The sequence below is a fragment of the Pteropus alecto genome, unplaced genomic scaffold (assembly GCF_000325575.1).
Source record: "Pteropus alecto unplaced genomic scaffold, ASM32557v1 scaffold98, whole genome shotgun sequence".
NCBI lineage: Eukaryota > Metazoa > Chordata > Mammalia > Chiroptera > Pteropodidae > Pteropus > Pteropus alecto.
Genome location: NW_006443570.1, coordinates 4,996,163 through 5,015,125, shown reverse-complemented (window position 1 = coordinate 5,015,125; position 18,963 = coordinate 4,996,163). Strand labels below are relative to the sequence as shown.

The window sequence follows — 18,963 nt, the reverse complement described above, 5'->3', positions numbered from 1 at the left end:
GTTTTTATCAATTCAGAAATTAGTAGATGGCTTGTGCAGTGAAAGTGAAGACAGAGAAAGTGACACAAGGTGTGGCTGAATATGACTCTTGTAGGCAGTGGTACAAAGTTTGGATTTTATTCTTGGTACAGTGTGAAGCCATTCAAAAATCTTAAGGGGGCGGGCAGCATGATGTGACTTAAGTTTTAATTAGATTGCCTTGGGTGCTGAGCGAAGAAGGGATTGATTGAGAGCCAAGCAAAGAATTAAGAAGACTAATTAGGACCCTTTCATTGTGATTCAGGTAAAAGAGGGTAGTGGCTAGAACTTGAGTAGGACTGGGAAGATGGAGAGCGTGGATGGATTCCAGGGACACTGTGAAACTAGAACTTATGGGAATTCCTGATGGATTAGATGTGAGGTATCAGGGGGAAAGAGGAGGCATGGATGATGCCTAATTTCTGGCCTGAATGAATGGAAAGAGTACCAGGCTAGCTTGGCTTGATCTGCCCGAGTCCCATTCGAACACCCCACCTTGGAACGCCTGGGACAAATCTTCAGAAGCCCAAAGCTCGAGAAGCAAGAACCTTTCAAAAACCACTGAGTTGGAGAATCTTTATGGTTCCTTCCAGTCTTGAATGTTATTTTTTATTTGAAACTGAAAACTCTCTGTGAATAGGGACAATACTTCTTTTGACTTCTCCTGTAGTTACCTTGGTAGAGCTCTGTACCCAGGGAACATTCAGTAAGTACTCATTGACTGTTCACTTTGGCACAGACCTTCTGTAATTGAATTTTAGATTAAATTCCCCTTTTAAAATAGGATTCTAACTTAAACTTTCAATTGAAATTAATTTACCTTGATAAAGTAGAGCCATGGCAAGGATAATCTAAAATTATAAAATCTGAAGTACTTTCTATTTGAGTTGAGGCAGAGAAAAAAATGTGTTTACGCTAAACTATCTAAAGTTAGGTAAATGTTATTTTAAGGCAAATGCCAACAGGTAGTGGATCAAGCTCATTCAGAAGAGAACCAAAAAAAAAAAAAAACACTGAAAATAATTCATAACAATGAATATAATTTATATTTGGTAATACGTTCTTTATTGAAAACAAATATTAATCCTCTTAAAATTAATTTGAAGCAATGACTTCAGGCAATTTTTTAGACCTGTTTTAAAGATGAATGAGATGGCGATGGAGCTGTGTTAGCAGTCCAAGACAAAAATCAAAGAAAAGCTAGACTCAAACTTACCATTTCCTGTCCTCTTTTCCACTGCTGCTTCTTTGCTGGGCATGCCACTTTTTCAGATATCATGTTTCCTAGCCATTTTCCCAGGTTGAAAACTCAGAACTTCAATATCTATAGGCACATTGATCAAATCCTCAGATAATTACACCATTCCACACCTTTTGTTTTATTAAAGAGGAAAGTAAAATAACAATGCCTTTTATAAGCCAAGCACTTTTGAACAAATGTCATGTCATTGGATGCTGCTTATTACTTGATGATGAATGTCCCATTTCACAAATGAGATGAGAGGATTGACAGTCCAGCATCTGATCTGCTTTCTGTTTGGAATGAGTCCCCTGCTGTGGATAGAGTCAGTGAGAAGGATACTACACCATGGGCATCATGGCAGCAAGACCGTAATCATTGACTGCCATGATGATCAGGTCTCAGAATGTGGCCTAAGGTTGGCCAAACAGAGTGCCATTGCCTGGGTTTGATTTTGCAGCATGGGGCACAGAGATAGAAGGAATGTTAGACATCTTTCCCAGTGGCAGCAGCTGTGGCCGTGTATCTGGTGGTGGCATTGTGGCAGTGCCCAGCAATTGAACCTCCTGACCAGAAAGTGTTGCTAAAGGAGATTGTTCTTTCTCCGCTAGCCTTTGGTTTTCAGCCAGATTTCCAAGTCTGATTCTTCAGCTCTTGTCAAGCCAGAGATATGTCTTCAGTAAATTCTAGTTTTGGTTGATATAGCTAGAGTTGGTACAGTTCTTGCAACCAGAAACCCTAACCAATCTCCTCAATCAGAGAGCTTGTTCAGGGCCCTCAGCTAGCAAGTAGTAATGTTCTGACTGCGAAGTCTGCTACTTCCTTGATTTCATGCTTCCCGAAGAATTCTAAAGAAGGGTGTAGAGAAAAGGAGTGAGCATAGTACCAGATTAGAGTGGGTCTTGAAGACCAGCAGGTATATGAACACTACCTCAAAAATCCACATTCAGTAACATATCCATAAATAAGTGGGGTCTACTCTTTGCCAGGGACTATGCTATGTTCAAATATTATTTCAGTTAATTCTCACAATATGATTATTTTCTTCATTGTTCAGATAGAAAAACTGAGGCTCAGAGAGGTTTGTCCAAGTTTGTAAGTGTTAGTGCTGGGTTTGAACATGAATCTTCAGACAAGGAGGCTAGATCTCATTCATTAAGCCACAGCTGCCTCACTATGAAATTTAATCAATAAATAAATACTTTTCCACTGCGGATTTTCTGTGGCCCCAGCACAATCTCACCAATGTGTTCTTGTTGGAGTGCTTCTTTGTGTATGGTCCTATATCTGTGCCCCAGGGTGTGTCATCTATCTCTGTTTCTTTAGACGGGAGACCTCCAGAGCGCAGGACCCTGCCCCTACTAAGGTTCTTCCTGCATATCCATCTCTGATGTCCATGTGGGGTTCCACTATGGCAGGCCACTGGGCCAGGCATTCATTGACTGGCCAACTGAACAACTGTATAGAGAGGAGAGAAGGGCTTCTTCATCTTCCGACCGTGCTTATAATCAAAATGGATGTTTCCTACAGCTGCAAGGGAAACCATGGCTTTGTTTACTGGAGTGTAAAATGGAGCCGAAGATATTCACTGGCAGAATAAATACCAGACATCTCAGGGTCTCATTTGGGACAGAGTCCTTGCCCAGACCTGGCTCCTGATGGCCAATGAACACTTTGTCATTTGTGTTTTGGAATTAAGAAAACGAGTTCTGCATGTTTTCTACCATCACAAAGAGCAGCAAATTGAATTGGTGCCATTGTAAACTTGATTGTTGTTGCATAGAAAAAAGCCTCATTAAGTCCCTCCTGAGGAGAGAAGAATTTTATTCTGAGGACAGAAGTGAGGGGGGCTTCTAGCTTGTCGTGGTTACAACAACAAAACAGTAAATGGAGGAAATAATTAAATAACTGTACTTTTCCCCACAAACCTCGTCAAGAGGCTGAGTGAGTTTTTAATTAGTGCTGCATTTTCAATAAATCCGTATCTGTTCGTGGTGCTGATTCTTCCCTGGATAAGGAAAGATAATAATGAGAATCCTATTTTTCAGTCCCATACTAAAGGGATGCCTAGTATATTTAATCATGCCGTAGAAATCCTGGCAGCTTTCTCTGAGCCCAGCCTCTGCTCTAATTACATTTCTAGATTTTAGTAAATTGAAAGGGAAAATGTAGGAACAAAATAATTAAAATCGAAGAGGAAGTGCATATTAAAAAGGAGAAGCTGTTTAAAATTCTTCCACACAGTGCTTCCAAGGACATCTACAGTCATTTAATCAGATCCACACCAAATCAAAGTCCTTTGTACAGAGGCTAGTGGGATCACATCTCATATGGGTGGGATGGTCCCTACAGTAGAATGGGAACGTTATCACACCAGACTACAGATGGGGATAGGACTCTTATGTCCTTCCAGATCTCTGGAGATTCAAGGCCAGCCTGGACGAGCTGCTGGTACAGATCCACTAGCCCCGAGGAGTTCCCTCCCAGGTCCTAGGCAGAATCTGACTAAACTGTAATGATGAGTTCCAGTTGTGAGGTAACTAAAGTATGTTGTCCATGCGTTCAGTTTCTTCCTCCTGCACCCCTTCCCTACCTCCATGCTCTAATCTCCAAGGTGTCCTCCTTTTCTTTCTTCTCTGCTGTCCTGCAAAATCCAAAATTAAGACAACAAGAATTGAACAGCATCATGACACCAGGAGTCAGTTACTAGTGACAGGTTTCTGGGTTGCCTGTGAGGCACTCTGAATTTTCACAAGGACTGAAAACCTTGCTGGTTTCAGCCCAAGGAATGTTTCTTGGTGATGATGTTGAGTGAAATCTAATTGGAAAGTTTCAAGCACTAGCCTAATAGGTGACAAAAGCTCTTTGTTTCAAGCGGGGCAGACACAGTAACCACATCATTGTCCAATTTAAGATCTCCATTTCTTGATCATTTTTACTGAAATTCAGGTTGGGCAAGCTCTAGGAGTTGGGAGTGTTTCATCCATGAGTCCTAGGACCTTTTAAGCTGTGAGACTGCAAGGTCTGCTTGTATATTTGAAAGTGGAAGACAGCCTGGTACTGTCAGGGGTTTCTTTCCAAACTCCTGTGGCTTTGCTCAGGGGTTCCCAGGCTCCCTTGCTCAACAGACTCACCAGCCACTTGGCGCCAGCACGCATGTGGCAGGAGACTGTGAGCACTGTCTCCTGGAGACAGTGCCACAACAGCAGGGCTTCCGGAAGCTGTTCCCAAGGCAGGGCTCACACTTTGTCACCTTATGACCCACAAGTTCATTTGATTGCTCTTTTGGGTCCAATGCCTTCTCAAGCGCGCGCGCGCGCGTGTGTGTGTGTGTGTGTGTGTGTGTGTGTGTGTGTTCAACATATAATACTGTCTCAGTATGGAAAAGAGACAGTGCCTACTCTGGATTATTTGGCTTGATTCAATAAGAATAATTTTCAAAGTTTAAGCTAAAGGAAAGAATCATAGCAATAAAATCCCATTACTGATGTTATTACTACAACGGAGAGATGACTTTTTTTTTCCCTCGCAGGTCCAAGATGCTCTGAGGCTTTTTCCTTTGCTAAACTCAAGAATCACTGATGGCTCTTGGGATCTAGAATGTGAGACCTACTGGGGATCTAGGTGTCCAAGACAACAAATTATTAATCAACTCCTTTAAATTGTCACTTATATGCCCCCCCATGGTACTTATTTCTGTTTCCAAATGCTAAAATTTAAAAGTTACTGAAAAGTCTCTAGCATTATCATCAAGTCCAAAACACCTTTGACTAAGAGTTGGTTAGAAAAAAAGAGGTAAAAGACTTTGATAATCCGTAAACTGCTTGCAAATATAAGTTGCTGCTGATAAATGCCTTTATTGTTACGCCACCACCCCGACTCCCCTTGGTGTGCCTCTATATGGTCCTCGCACCTCGGAGCAGCCCGAGGCGCCCTGCACGAGACCTCCTCCGAGTTCCCGCCTCTTTCTTCTGAGGCCCCTCCTTCCCCTCAAATCCCCTGGCCCTGGTGAGACCCCGGGACGCATGCGCGCTAGGAAAGTAGGCGGAGTCTTGAGGAAGAGCGAGGAAGGGCTGGAGAACCCAGAGAGGGGAGGGGAGTAAAGTGGGAGGAGGCCGCGCGGGGTGGGGCCCGGCGGGTACGCGCTCGCTGCGTCGACGTGCTGACGCCATGACGCCTCGGCCGGTGTGTATCGGTGTGTGTGTATGTGTGTGAGTGTGCGCGCTCCATTAGTGTGTGTGTGTGTCTGTGTGTGTGTGTGTGTGTGTGTGTGTATTTGTGTATCGGCGGTCCCGCAGGTCCCGGATGTTGCGGACAGTATGAGGCGAAAGCAGGGGGACGGGGACCAGCAGCTGTCGCCGCCGCTTTCAGGTGAGTGGGGGGGAGGAGAGTCGAGGGAGAGGGTTTTCCTGTTGGAGTGGGGGGGGCGCCTCCCTTAAGGGGTGATTGCCCCCCCCTCCCCCTGCCTCCCCTCACCCCCCCGGCCACACATATACTCTGCCCCATTTCCCACAACCCGGGTTACGTGGCTTGTGTATACCAGAGCCTAATCAACCGTTCCTTCTCCCAATCCCAAGCATTCAAGAGACACAAACGCGCCCCCTGCCTTCAGCCCCCCCCATCATTTTCCCAGCCCCATCCCCCTTGACAAATAGTGAGCTGTCGCCTGCGGCGAGATGGGTGACTGCGCATGCGCGAGTGTGAACGAGCTAGGGGGTGCTTGTTCGGTGCCTTCGGGGCGCATGCGCATAGCTGTGTTACAGGGACCTGCGGGATAAAGAGCCCCTTGACCACGCGTCCGCCTTCTTCCCATGCAGTACGCTAGAGTTGCTGCCAGATAGTGAGCCTGTTGCGCCTATCCAAAAGAGAGGATTGGAATTGTTTGAGGGACTTATTGTCAAAGCACTGTTTGCATCTGGTGTTGGCGTTAGAGATTCCCTGGCTACAAACGCCTCCCAGAGCCAGCGGTGTTCCACGCTGACCCTTCTTTTGAAACTGTCACTGCAACTTCTAGTTCTAACATTACTTTTCTTCACTCTCATCGTCATGCTGTACCTTTAATGCAAACATCCCGAAATTTAGGAGTAGGTGCTCCAAAGTATTCAGTAACTGGCAGGGGATTTTGGTAGGCCTTCTGAGGAGGATTTAAGGGTCAAAAAAGAAAGCAAGGAGGGGGGGTTCGTTTAGTAAAATAATTATCTTCACAGAACTAAGTAAGGTAGAGATAAATAGCACACAATATAAGGCTTAGAGTAGTAGCTGTAAATCAAGACATGAGGTTCTCTCATCTCCAGCCCTCTTACTTTGTGTGACCCATTTGCCTCTTTCTTTGTAAAAGATCTCTGTAGCTTCCGTTTTAGCTGTACATTATTAATGCTCTGTGAACATCACATGCAAACAAACGCAATCTGAAACTACTGGTGGATGATAACTTACCTAGTGGAAGTTTTAACTTTAATGAGAATGAAGTTTTTTTCACATTTACAAGTAACAAACAGCAATTCTAAACAAGGAACTTTAAAGTACAGTACTATTTTAGTGATCTAGGTCCTGGGTTTTCCGTTGGCAGATTATCCATGGTCCTTTAACTTGCTCTTTTGCATACTTTGCTGCTTCTTACCTCTGCCATCAGAACAGGGTGAGAAAATGATAAACTCTTGTAAACAGGTTTGCTGAATGGCATTAACATGAATAGCTGAATTGTTATGGAGGGAGCATTTTCTGTGTTTTTTGCTTACTTTGGCCAACCGTGTCTTCTATCTGGATAACTGGGAATGGGATATGTTAGTAAGACTTATTTTCTGTTCCTTTCCTTTGTGTTGTTTCTTTGGTATTCTCCTTCCAAAGCTTTTTTTTTTTTTTTTTTTTTTTTTTGTTTTTTTAATAATCACAATTATCTTCACCCTAGGTTCTTGGACCTTAAAGTATATATATATATATTTTTCCTTTCCCCATTTAACTCTGGCCTTTGCATGGCTCAGCTATCTTTTGTGCTGTTTTCTGTTGCCATGGTTACAGTGGCGCCAAGAGATGACATGGAAGCATAGGAGTTTGAGGGGTGCATCTCCTCCTGTGTCCTGGGAAAGAGCTGGACACTTTTTTTTTTCTTGTGTGAACACTGAAGAGTATGTTATTGTGACAACCCCACTCTTAGAGTGGGGTGGTTGGTGTCCGTTTGGTACTTCGGTAACTTCTCCTTTTAGAGCTCTTCATAATGTTTGGTTTGTATCTTGTTTACCCTTCCAGAGATAGTTGATGCTTTTACAAGCATATACAACTATATATTCTTTGGTGTTTTTTATTTTTTGTTGTTGTTTTACACAAATGGTACGAAACTATACCCACTATTTTGCACTTTGCTTTTTTCATTTAATATATCTTGACCATCATTCCATACAGTACATAGGGTATCTCTTTTTGTAAGATGGCGGGTATTCCTTAGTATAGCTGTACCATCATCATTCATCCACCTCATTGGATACTTAGGTTGTTTCCAGAGCTGCAAGTAATTCCCTGTATGTACTTTTTATGTACATGGGGTCTGTTGGGTAAATTCATAGTGGAAGTGCTGAATCAGAGGATATATGCATTTTTAATGTTGTTAGATATTGTTAAATTGCTTTCCAGAGAGGTTTTATAATATGAACTTATATTCCTGCCAGCAGAGTATGAGTCTGCCTCTTTACTCACCAACACTGTACTGTCAAAAATTTTTAAAAATCTATATGCAGCCTTTTATCTAAGATTTTAAAATTAATTATGTAGCTTGTTAAGCTTCATTACACCCAGGAGTTGTGGATAAATGCCGTCACTCTTTTGCAGATAGTAGTGTAGTGGTGGTAGAAGATACTATTCAACTGAAGAATAATGTCATGAGAATCAAGTTATATTCCTGGATAACACAACACACCTGTTGCAATGCTAGAAAGACATGTAAAACCTATATTATATTCTAATTTTTTTCTTTGTTAGATGCTGGTTTTTCTTTGTGAAGTACTATAAGCCCATAAATGAAGTTTTAAGATTTCCTTTTGATAGCTGTGACTCAAAATTGTTTATACAAGTGAACTGCCATTATGTTGAGGAATTGAAAAGCTAACTCAGTTATGGTACTTTACAGAGTGCTACACAGAATATTGGTACTAGTACTTTTTAAAAGTCTGTTGATTGCGGAGTACTTCACTATATCTGTGCCTGAAGGAGCTTATAGTCTAATTGGAAAACCAGATCTACTGAATATATGAAATAATAAGAGAATAGTTAGAAAACAGAACAGTAATAGTAGTACACTGTGTCCAGTGCTGTGAGGACTTTGTAAATGAGTGATTAAGATTTAGAGGAGAGTTCATTTGAGACACCTTTCTGATGATAGTGCATTTCGTGTTCCCTCTTTCTTTTTTTTTTTTAACTGTGTAAGTGAAAAATGTTAAACAGAAAAATTGAAAGAATAGTACAGTTGTCACCTTTATACTAATTATCCCCTAGATTCAACAGTTGTTCTCATTTTGCTATATTTGCTTTATCTATATATGTGCATGTATGTTTATATATATAATATATAAATTTTTATATTGCAGACATCTCGACACCTTAATACTTTAATACTTTACATTAGATGCATCTTCTTAAAGTAAATACTTTATTTTACTTAATTATTCTTATAATACATTGTCACAGTTAGAGCAATTACTAGTAATTTCCTAATGCCATCTAATACCCAATTCATGTTCAGATTTTCCCAGTTGACTCAAAGTTGACACCTTTTAGCTATTGGTATTTTCTCCAAACATGTCTCTTTAGTCTTTTTAAGTCTAGAAGTTTATTTAGAACCCAAACGATACTGACTTTTTGAAGAGACTAGGCCATTTATCTTACAGAGTATATCACTTCTGGAATTTTCTGATTGTTTCCTCATAGTTTCATTTAATTTGTTTCTTTATCCCCGAATTTCCTATAACTGTCAGTGAAGTCTAAAGGCTTGATTAGATTCAGGTTAAACATTTTTGATAAGAATACTTAATAGGTGTTGCTCTGTACCTCTTATTGTGTCACACTAAGAGAAACGTAATGTCATAATGTCCCAATATTAATGATGCTGAGTTTGTTTGATCATTCTTTAATATGATAAATACCAGATCTCTCCATTGTAAAGACTTTTTTTTCCCTATGTAATTAGCAGGTAATCTGCAGAGTGATGACGCTTTGGCACCATACTATTTATTATATTTCTCCAGCAACCTTTAATCTAATGATGATGATCCTTGCCTGAATCAGTTATTTTTGGTTGTTGCAAAATGGTAATTTTCTAATTCTGCCATTCCCCCAATATTCTGTAAATGTTTTCTTCATCAGTTAGGAATAAACTGTAATTTCTACCAAAAAGTTCAGGTAAATTCCTAATTTTCCTTTTAACAATTTTCTTAGAAGGTATAACTATCAATTCCAATGATGGCAAATGAATTATTTCTTTTTCTCTCCTTGTTTGAGAATCATAAACTCATGGGTTTTAATTTATTCTGTGTTTTACCAACGATCACAGACTTTTTTTGATGCTCAAAATGTCTCATATTTGGCCTGTGGAAGCCCTTTTAAACTTGGTGTATGAGCACTTCCTTGTCCTCTAGTACAAGAAGTTCCTGGCTTTATATTCTCCTGTCCCGGATGTGGAACCCTCACATCTGTGCTTGCACGTGCGTGTGTGTGTGTGAGAGAGAGCTCCCGTGTGTATAGGTATAGATATCACATAGTCTTCCCTTTTAATAAATTGTTGTTCATCTCCCTATATCGCTTCTGGAACCAGATTCTAAAAACTAAAGGTGCCTTTGTTTTAACACAAAGCACTTAGTGTTTGACTCACTTCTGTACTGCTGGCAAGGCTGGATTCTGGATCTTAGACCTCACAGATTCCTTGTCTTGAATACTCTTTGTGAAAGACAGGTAGTATTTCTGAGGAGAGCATTGCTTCCCCACAACCCCCTTCCTCCTTTAACATAAGGTTAGTTGTAGAAGAAACTGGGGGATTTTCTTCTTTCTTGAGCAGCCTTGCTTTTTTTCTGAGATGAAACGTACACAGAATGAAATTTAGAGACTGAAATTGTGTTCATAAGCTTTCTGGGAGATGTGAGGTTTTGATTGTTATGTAAAAACATCATTGTATGTATATGCACAAGTATGTATTTGTCTTTCCTCTCTTCCTCATTTACATGCATTTCTCCGCACAGTTGGAGTGTTATGTAAGGTTATTCCATAATAGCATTTTTTTCTTTATCATCAGATTTTCTTAATGAAAAAAGAGGGAGACAAATTGTTCTTAATTAGGGAAAAATTTCAGATAGGCCATGGACTCTGATATCTAGCTGTCTTAACTCAGAACAGCGCTGAATCCTGTGGATTTCTATCATCTACTATAGACTCAGGAGAAATGATTGTTGCATCCACAGTGTTTTCTCTAACTCTATCAGACTAATGAAGGTTAATACAAATGAAAGATACAGTGGAACTGCATTCTAAAGCTAGGTTTAGGGGCTGGACTGATTCCTGCCATTTCCTGCCATTTAGCAGAAAATGTTTTATTAAACTCTTACAATATAGTGGTATTTTGAGTAATCTTACTGATTTCAAGTTATTCAAAGCCTGAGAATAACAGTATTTTGATATTTATCTGAAAATCATTTTTCTTTTTACTATTTTGTCATATTTACTTCCAGACTTTATAAAGTTATTCTCAACTTGGTTTCATAAAACAATACTGGCCCCATATTAAATTCTGGTTGTGTCTTCAGGGAAGCACACCTGTTTCTTGTGTGTGTTTTCAGGCATGGTGAATCACTCTGAAAGGCTATTCTGACACATTTGCTAGTAAGATCCAGTAGCTTCTTTTACTTTTGTTTTTGACAAGCTTCCATTATAGGAAAAAAGATTCTAAAGTAGAGCCTCATTAGGAAATGCTTGGGCCTTCATTCTTACAGCTATGGTCATGTTTTAATAGAATTGGCAGGAGTTGCCTGGCTGCTCTGTGTGGCAAAGCTGGTCATACCACTTTGGGAGATGGAGACCTCAGAATGGGAATGAAACATTCAGACAGTAACCCTTATTTGGCCATGAAGACCTTTATTCTTGACTGTTTTTAAGAAGCTGTTGGCATAAATCTTCCTGCTGCGATACCAGTTTTCTAAAAGCCTCTAATTCTTCCCATCTGCCTATTTATTTATTTGTAAGAAAAAAAATATATATGTAATCATTTTTCTCTTAAATTTGAGGTTTACATTCTTTTTTGTTGTTTAGAAACAGGTACTGCTTTCTATTTCTATGATTTCGTCTACCTTAGATACTTCATATGAGTGGAATCATGCAGTATTTGGCTTATTTTATATCTGGCTTATTTCACTTAACATAATGCCCTCAAAGTTCATCCATGTTGTAGCATATGTTGGAATTTCCTATTTTTTTAAAAGCAGAATAATATTCCATGGTATGTGTATACCACATTTTGTTTATTCATCTGTCAGTGAACACTTAGGTTGCTTCTACCTTTTGGCTGTTGTGAATAATGCAACTGTGAACATGGGGAGACCCTGATTTCATTTATTTGGATGTACCCAGAAGTGGAATTGCTGAATCGTATTGTAATCCTATCTTTAATTTTTTTTTTTTTTTTTGAAGAATTGCCGTACTGTTTTCTGTAATGGCTGCACCATTTTTCATTTCTACCAACAGTGAACAAGGATTCCAATTTCTCTGCATTCTCCCCAATACTTGTTATTTTCTGTTTTGGGGTTTTTTTTTTGTTTGGTTTCATTTTTTTTTAACTTTATTTTATCTTTTATTGAAACTAAGTTTTAAACTTTAGAAGAGTCAGATTTATTATGTTTTCCATTTGTGGTCTGTGTCTTTTTGTGTGTTTTAATGAAGGATTCCTTCTCTACTCAGGTGATAGTTACATGCTATATTTTCTTCTAAAAGTTTTAAAGTTTTGCTTTTTGTAATTGGAATTTATGTTGATATTTGGTATGAAGTAGGTATCTAATTTTTTTTCCCCATAATGATAACTCTGAAGTCAGTATTTAATTTTCTTCCCATAAGGATAACTTGGTTACCAGCATCATTTATTAAATAGTCATGTCTACCCCCCAACTACTTTATTATGCCATTTTTATGTTACATGAGAGCTTATAATCTGTATTTTCTATTCCATGCCACTGATACGTTTGCATATCAGTTCAACTCACAGCTCAGAGTCGCTTGTGCTAGTACTGCACCATCTTAATTATCATAGCTTTGTAATAATTGTTTGTATCTGATATGACAACTCTCACTAACCTTGTTCTTTTTCTGTTTATCAGCCTCCTTGAAAAACCCTGTCAGATTGGTGTATTTTAATGAAGCCATTTGCTGTCTAAAGTATATTGACACAATTCATGGAATGGCCTTCTCTAAAAGAGAAAAAAAAAAAAAAATCAAGCCTCCCTTATCTAGCAGCTCATCGTTAAATTGTCTCTTGTTCTGAATGAGCCTATAACTTCCATTCAAGTTTTAGTTTTTTGGGGGGTGATTTTCATTTTTATGTAGGGATATGGTCTTTTAAGTGAAAAGTAACCTTATTATAATTTGGTGTCTCAGATAAGGACATCAAATAAAACACTTTTGTTAATGGCATTTAGGTTCTATGGTGTTACGGCTTCTTTGATCATAAGGAAAAGAAACCTATTTAAAATAGTTCATATGAAACATTTATCAAAAGAAAATAGCTGTCGTAGAATGCAAGGAAAAGCTGAAAACTAGGCCTCAAAAAAGGATGGAAGCAAAACAGTTCTAGGGACTTCAGCTATAAGAGTTAATGGACTCTAGTGTTCAGCCGTGAATAGACCTCTGTATCTATGGGGCTTAATTCAGATTCCTGAGTGATATGTGATTTGGTCAGTCCAAGGCTTGATTTCCCTTGGGCCCGATATCTGCCTGAGTTTCAACTGTGGTTGAAAATGAGGGAAGGGAGATTTGGTACAAATAGTAATGTTGGGGGTGGTTCTTAGAGCAGTGGTTCTCAAACTTTTTGGTCCCAGTACTCTTTGTACTCTTTAAAATTATTGAGGACCTCAAGAGCTTTCGTTTATGTGGTTTTTATCGATTGCTACTGACCAAATTAGAAATCGAAACAAAAATGTTTAGAAATATTAATTACTTAAAAAAAACTATCTCATGTTAACATAAATAACATTTTTTATGAAAAATAACTTTTTTAAAAAATTAGCGAGTAAAATTTTTTTACATTTTTGCAAATCTCATAAATATCTAGCTTAATATAAGACAGATTCTCATATCTGCTTCTATATTCAATCTGATGTAATAGATTATTTTGATTGAAGTATATGAAGAAATTATGGCCTCAAAAGATATGTAGTTGGAAGAGGGAATAGTTTTTTCAGATAATTACACATATTATTTTCTGGTACTATACCAAAACTTGACAATTGGTAGTTTCTTATAAGTTAAGTTATAATGTGGAACCTGAAATCGTATTGAAGTTACTGTTACATTAAAATCCATGGGTCTGTTGTGTACTTTGAATGGATCTTTTATCAATACATGATTTATAATATGTATTGGTTGTTTGGGAAATATTGTTTCATTGAGTTAAGCCGATCTGCCAAATGACATATTTCATAATGCAATATCAAAAAACTATGTTAGTTAATATCACCACCTCTCTCATCAGAAAAGTCTCTAAGTCTGTGGCCATGCTACCCTGAACAAGCCCAATCCCATCTGACCTCGGAAGCTAAGCAGGGTTGGGCCTGGTTAATACTTGACTGGGAGATTACCTAGGAAGACCAGGTGCTGTGGGCGTAAAAAATAAATAAGTAAATAAAAATTAAAAAATTACGAAATAAGGGATTGTAAGCCGACAAGGTCCTTGCAATCTGTGAGGTCAACCAAGGGTTGCCTTGCCTAAAAATAAATAAAAATTAAAAAAAAAAAAGTCTGTAAGTTTAGGAATCTGTCAAGCAGCCACAAGATTTTCAAAATTCTAATTTTTGATTAAAAGCTCAGATTTTATTGGCAACAAATACTGTCTTTTTTTTTTTCTTGAAGTGACAGACTCACTTCATTTTTAAGAAAATGTCTGCTAAATATTCATGACTGAATAACCAGTTTGTTTTTTGTTCCAAGTAAAAGTAGTGTTCCATGATAAAAGCAGTTCAACTCATAGCTCAAATAGAGTCACAAGTGCTTTTCCTGGAGACAGCCATTGTACTCGAGTATCCTTCAGAAGTGCTTTTTGCATACTTCTCATTTCAACACACAGAATATTCAAAAGATATGTACTCAAGGGTTTTATAAAAAACTAATAATTTTTATTGCTTCATCAAGAACATTCTTAAGTGAAACTGATTTTGACTTTTTTAAATCACCAGTACATGGTGGTGAAAGACACATGACTAGTACAGTTTGATGCCATTACCTGGATTTATGCTAAGGCATCAGCTGCGGTTTTACCTATTATTGATTTTGTATCACTAGTGCAAATGTCAACACAATGAAAAAGGCAAACAGTTTCTTAGTATTATGAAAATAGTTTCAACTTCACAGACTCCTCGAAAGAGACCTGCAGGGGTTGATGGACTGCACTTTGGGAAACACAACCTTAGAGAGAGGGGGTTGAGAAACAGAAATCTGTTACTCGAGATACAACAGGTGTTTCCTGGTAGAATTTTGCTGGGTTGCTAGGCTGTTACTTAACATTCGCTTACTTAACACGATATAGAAATGAATGGGATGTTTTAAAAGATCAAAAAGTTTCATATTTCTTGTTGAGCGGATATGTTTTTCTAGTAACTTAATATTTCAGACAGCAGAATTTAAGGTATTCAGATTTTCAGCCAGATAGTCTTTCAAGTATGTGATAATCTTAGGGTAACTCATTTTAATATAGCTTATGAAATTTATGTCATCATAGTAGCACATTGCAGCTTAACATTTTTTTCAAGCAGTTGAATGCATTTAAAAATCTGAGCTCCAAAACTTGCATTTGGGCAGATCTTGCCTTTTCAGAAAAGCCATGTAAGGGAAGGCCATTCCAATTTTGTATCTTTTAGTCATTAAAGGGTCTGTCTAAAGATAACCACCCCCCCAATTTAAATATATTTTATGACAGAAAGGGGAGTAGTCGTGTTAACTGACTTCATTTCAACAACTATCTATTTAGTGAATATAAACAAAAGGTTTTATAAAAGGTAGGGGAGGGGTATGTTCTTAAATGAGTGGGAAGTTAAACCAGTATTTTTTGGTATTTAGAAGAGGAAGAGATCATTCAATTGGAGAAGTTGGGGTGGAGTCATAATTATCCACCTTATGCCAAAGGCTATCTTTGTGAAGGTTACTTTGAGCTGAGTTTTGAGGGGGTGGTATTTTGAAGGCTGGAATTTTGATTGTCAGAGATGGGGAGAGAATTAGGGGAGAAGGAATGTCATGAGCAAAAATGTGGACACCTCCACAAAATGGCAGTGTTTGTTAGTTTGGGGTGTATACCAGAAATAATGAACAGTGTAGCTGAATCAAAAGACGCATGGGATAATGGGAGATAAGGCAGGAAAGTAAAGTGGCCGAGACCATGGAAGGTTTTCTACCAAGGCCAGGCATTTAGGGTTTAATATGATGAGACTTTGAAAGTTTTTGATTGGGGCGGGGCGGGGGGAACATGATCAGAGTATGCTTTCATAAAATGTATTTGACCTCATTTATTTATTCATTCATTGACTATTTTTTAAATAGTTACTCTGTGCCACTTAATTAAGCATGAGGATTGTTGTATATAATGTTGAGCCAAACAAAATATCCCTGTTCTCATAGAATTTATAGTCTAGAAAAGAAGCTTCAAATAAACACAAATATAATTACAAATTACTGTAAATGTTATCAAGGGGAGAAATAAATTACTATTAGAGGAATAACAGGGAAGTTAAATTTAGTTGGGGGAATCTGGGAAGGCCTTGCTCTGTGGAGTTAAATATTAATTACCTACCTTATACTAAATGCGGTTTTAGGTGTTGAAGATATAGTTAAGAAACCAAACAGACAAAAATCCCTGCTTTCATGAAGTGCATGAATGAGATAAATAAAATATATGCTATGTTAAAAGGTGGTAAGTCTCAAGGAGAAAAATAAAGCCAGATAAAGAGGTAGGGAGTATTGGGATTGGGGTGGGTGTTGCAATTTTAGGTAGAATGGCCAGGGAACTTAAGTCACTACAAAGGTAATACTTGAGTAAATATCTGTTGAAGATAAAAGAGTGAACCAGAACTCAGAGAGAAGGAATAGCAAGGCAAAAGCCATGAGGAATGTATGTGCCTGGCAAGTTCAAGGAATCAGCAGGGAGGCCAATGCAGCTGGGATTAAGTGAAGAAGGGAGAATAGTAGAAATAAGATCACAAAGGTTAGTGAGAGTCCCAAAGCTGTAGAGCAGTGGTTCTCACCTTTAGCTGCATGTTAAAATCACCTGGGGAGCTTTTAAAAATCCTGATGCCTGGGCTGCACCTCATACTATTTAAATAGGAATCTTTGTAGGTGGGGCTTGGTGGCAGAGGCAATGAAGAGAAGTAGATGGATTTGAGAAGTATGTTAAAGAAAGAATCTATTTAATTATAGATTGAATGTGAGAGTTGAGGGAGAAGAAAGTGTCAAGGATGACTCCCAGGTTTCTGGCTCAAGTAACTGGATGGGTAGAAGTGCTACTTACTAAGATGGGAGTGGGAGATAAATAGGAATGGGAGGAATAAGTGTGGGATTTGGAGGGAAGATCAGAAATCAGGAGTTCAATTTTAGACATGTTAAATTTGAGATGCGAATGAAGCTAAGTATAAATATGTTAAGTAGGCAGATATATGAGTGGAGCTTGAAGAGAAGTCAGAACTAGAGGTAATAGATTTGTATATTATCTGCTTATTGGTGGTCTTAAAAGTATCTAAATGACATCATTTAGGGTAAATTTGATGGGGGAAATAACTGGTTAGCCTATTCCAGTAATCCGAACAAGAATTGGTGCTAGTGCGAACTAGGATTGTGGCAATGGGGCTAGAATAGAAAGAGTAGATTGGGAATTTGAGGACCTGTGAGCCTGTATATAGTGGCAGTAGACAGTAGGCAAAGAATGAAAGAGAGCTTTGAGAGATCGAGCCTGGATGAATGATCTGTCTGTTAGCAGATATAAAATAGGAGGAGATGATTTGGGGAAAAAAGATAGTGTTTGGCTTTGCATGTATTGGCATTTAGGAGAGGCTGCCTAGCAGGCTGGCAGTTGAATCTATTACACTGGGTTTTGGAAGAGAAGATGAGGTTTGAAACAGATCTAGGTTTTCATTTATAAAAAAATTGATTCACCATGAGAGTGGCAAAATTTATGAAAATAACAAAATCCAAAGTCTTTATCATGACCTGATAGGCCCTCTGAGATATATATGGTCCCTGCCTGTTTCTTGCACAGTGTTTTCTTTTGTCCACCATGTTCAAGATGCACCAGCTTTCCTTCTGATCTTCCAGTGTACCCAGCTATGTCCTCCCTCAGGACTTTCACAGTTTCTGTTTTCTCATCTTGATTCTTCTCTTCCTCTTGGTAGAGGTAATAGAAAAAAATTCAGAAATTGATATCTGAGAAGTAGAGAAATTCCAAGAGATTTTTTTCTAAGGTATGAGGGTGGAGATGAGCATCTGAAGTGGAATAGCTGTGTGAGACATTGAAGTTGAAATCCTGTCAACACAAGGACACAGAGTACCATGTTGGTCTTAGTATACTCCAGTACTCAGATCTGTTGACCAGAGATGCTAAATCGATTTATGGTAGTTCCCCTCCACCCTGGTGGTCTGATGATGGGGTGGTCCTGGTGGTGATGGCTGATCTTTGGAATATAACTTGTCTTGGTGATGACTTTGACTCATTGCCTTCCTGTCACTGCTTATGGAAACCTGCTTAGTATAGATGAGAAACTTCCTTCAGTGAAAATTGTTGGTTAATTTTTTCAGAAACTTCTTGCTTGAAGAAACATGAAAACAGCAGGGAAGTTATTTGCATATTGACTTCAGTACATTGTTAGGGACTGTTTCTCTTCATGAGCTAGTGTGTTACTCCTTAGGTGGTGGTAATAGTAGTAAATGTGAGTAATGTGCTCTACACACAAATCCTTAAAAAGAGTTGTGTATAATTTAAAAGTCTACCCTATATTTTTTCGTAATCAAAAGATTTGATTTTTCTGTAATAAAAATGGAAAAATAGAAAAAATAGAAATTAAAAGTTAAAAATTTTATGTTATTTAAAAATAATATTTTAAAGTCACTTCAAAGACTTCTATGGTATAGATGCATCATATTTTATTTGGCTAAGTTCCTATTAATGAACTTCCTTTTTCTCCAGTTTTAGCTTATAAATTATGCTGTGATGAACATCCTTGTACATAAATTTTTATACATTACAGATTGATTTCTTAGGATGGATTCCTGAAGCGGAAGTGAAAGTGGAATTGTTGTAAAGGGTATGCAATGTTCTATTTTTTTTCCTAATTACTCTTTATATATTTTTATAGTAAAAAAAATTAAAACAGCATTATAAGACATTTTAATAAAGGAAAAAAAACTATTTTGTTCTTCTACCAGCTGTTTTGTTTCTTAAGTACCTATTTCCAGGTCTCACTATACCTACCAAAAGAGAATTTTGAGAT

The 18,963-nt window shown here is 38.2% G+C and overlaps 1 protein-coding gene and 1 pseudogene across 6 annotated transcripts in view; both read left to right on the top strand.

Moving 5' to 3' along the window:
- The first annotated feature begins 5,395 nt into the window (after positions 1-5,395).
- Positions 5,396-18,963, top strand: part of SPOP (speckle type BTB/POZ protein) — a 58,609-nt gene continuing 45,041 nt past the window's right edge. For 4 of the 6 annotated variants that reach the window (XM_015599311.2, XM_015599313.2, XM_006924780.3 and 1 more), the window contains exon 1: positions 5,396-5,629. The gene's annotated coding sequence lies outside the window, so the exon portion shown is untranslated. Of the gene's footprint in view, positions 5,630-18,720; positions 18,778-18,963 lie in introns of those variants that run through there. The other 2 variants (XM_025041653.1, XM_025041654.1) reach the window with 2 other exon arrangements.
- Positions 13,983-14,101, top strand: LOC112473340 (annotated as a pseudogene).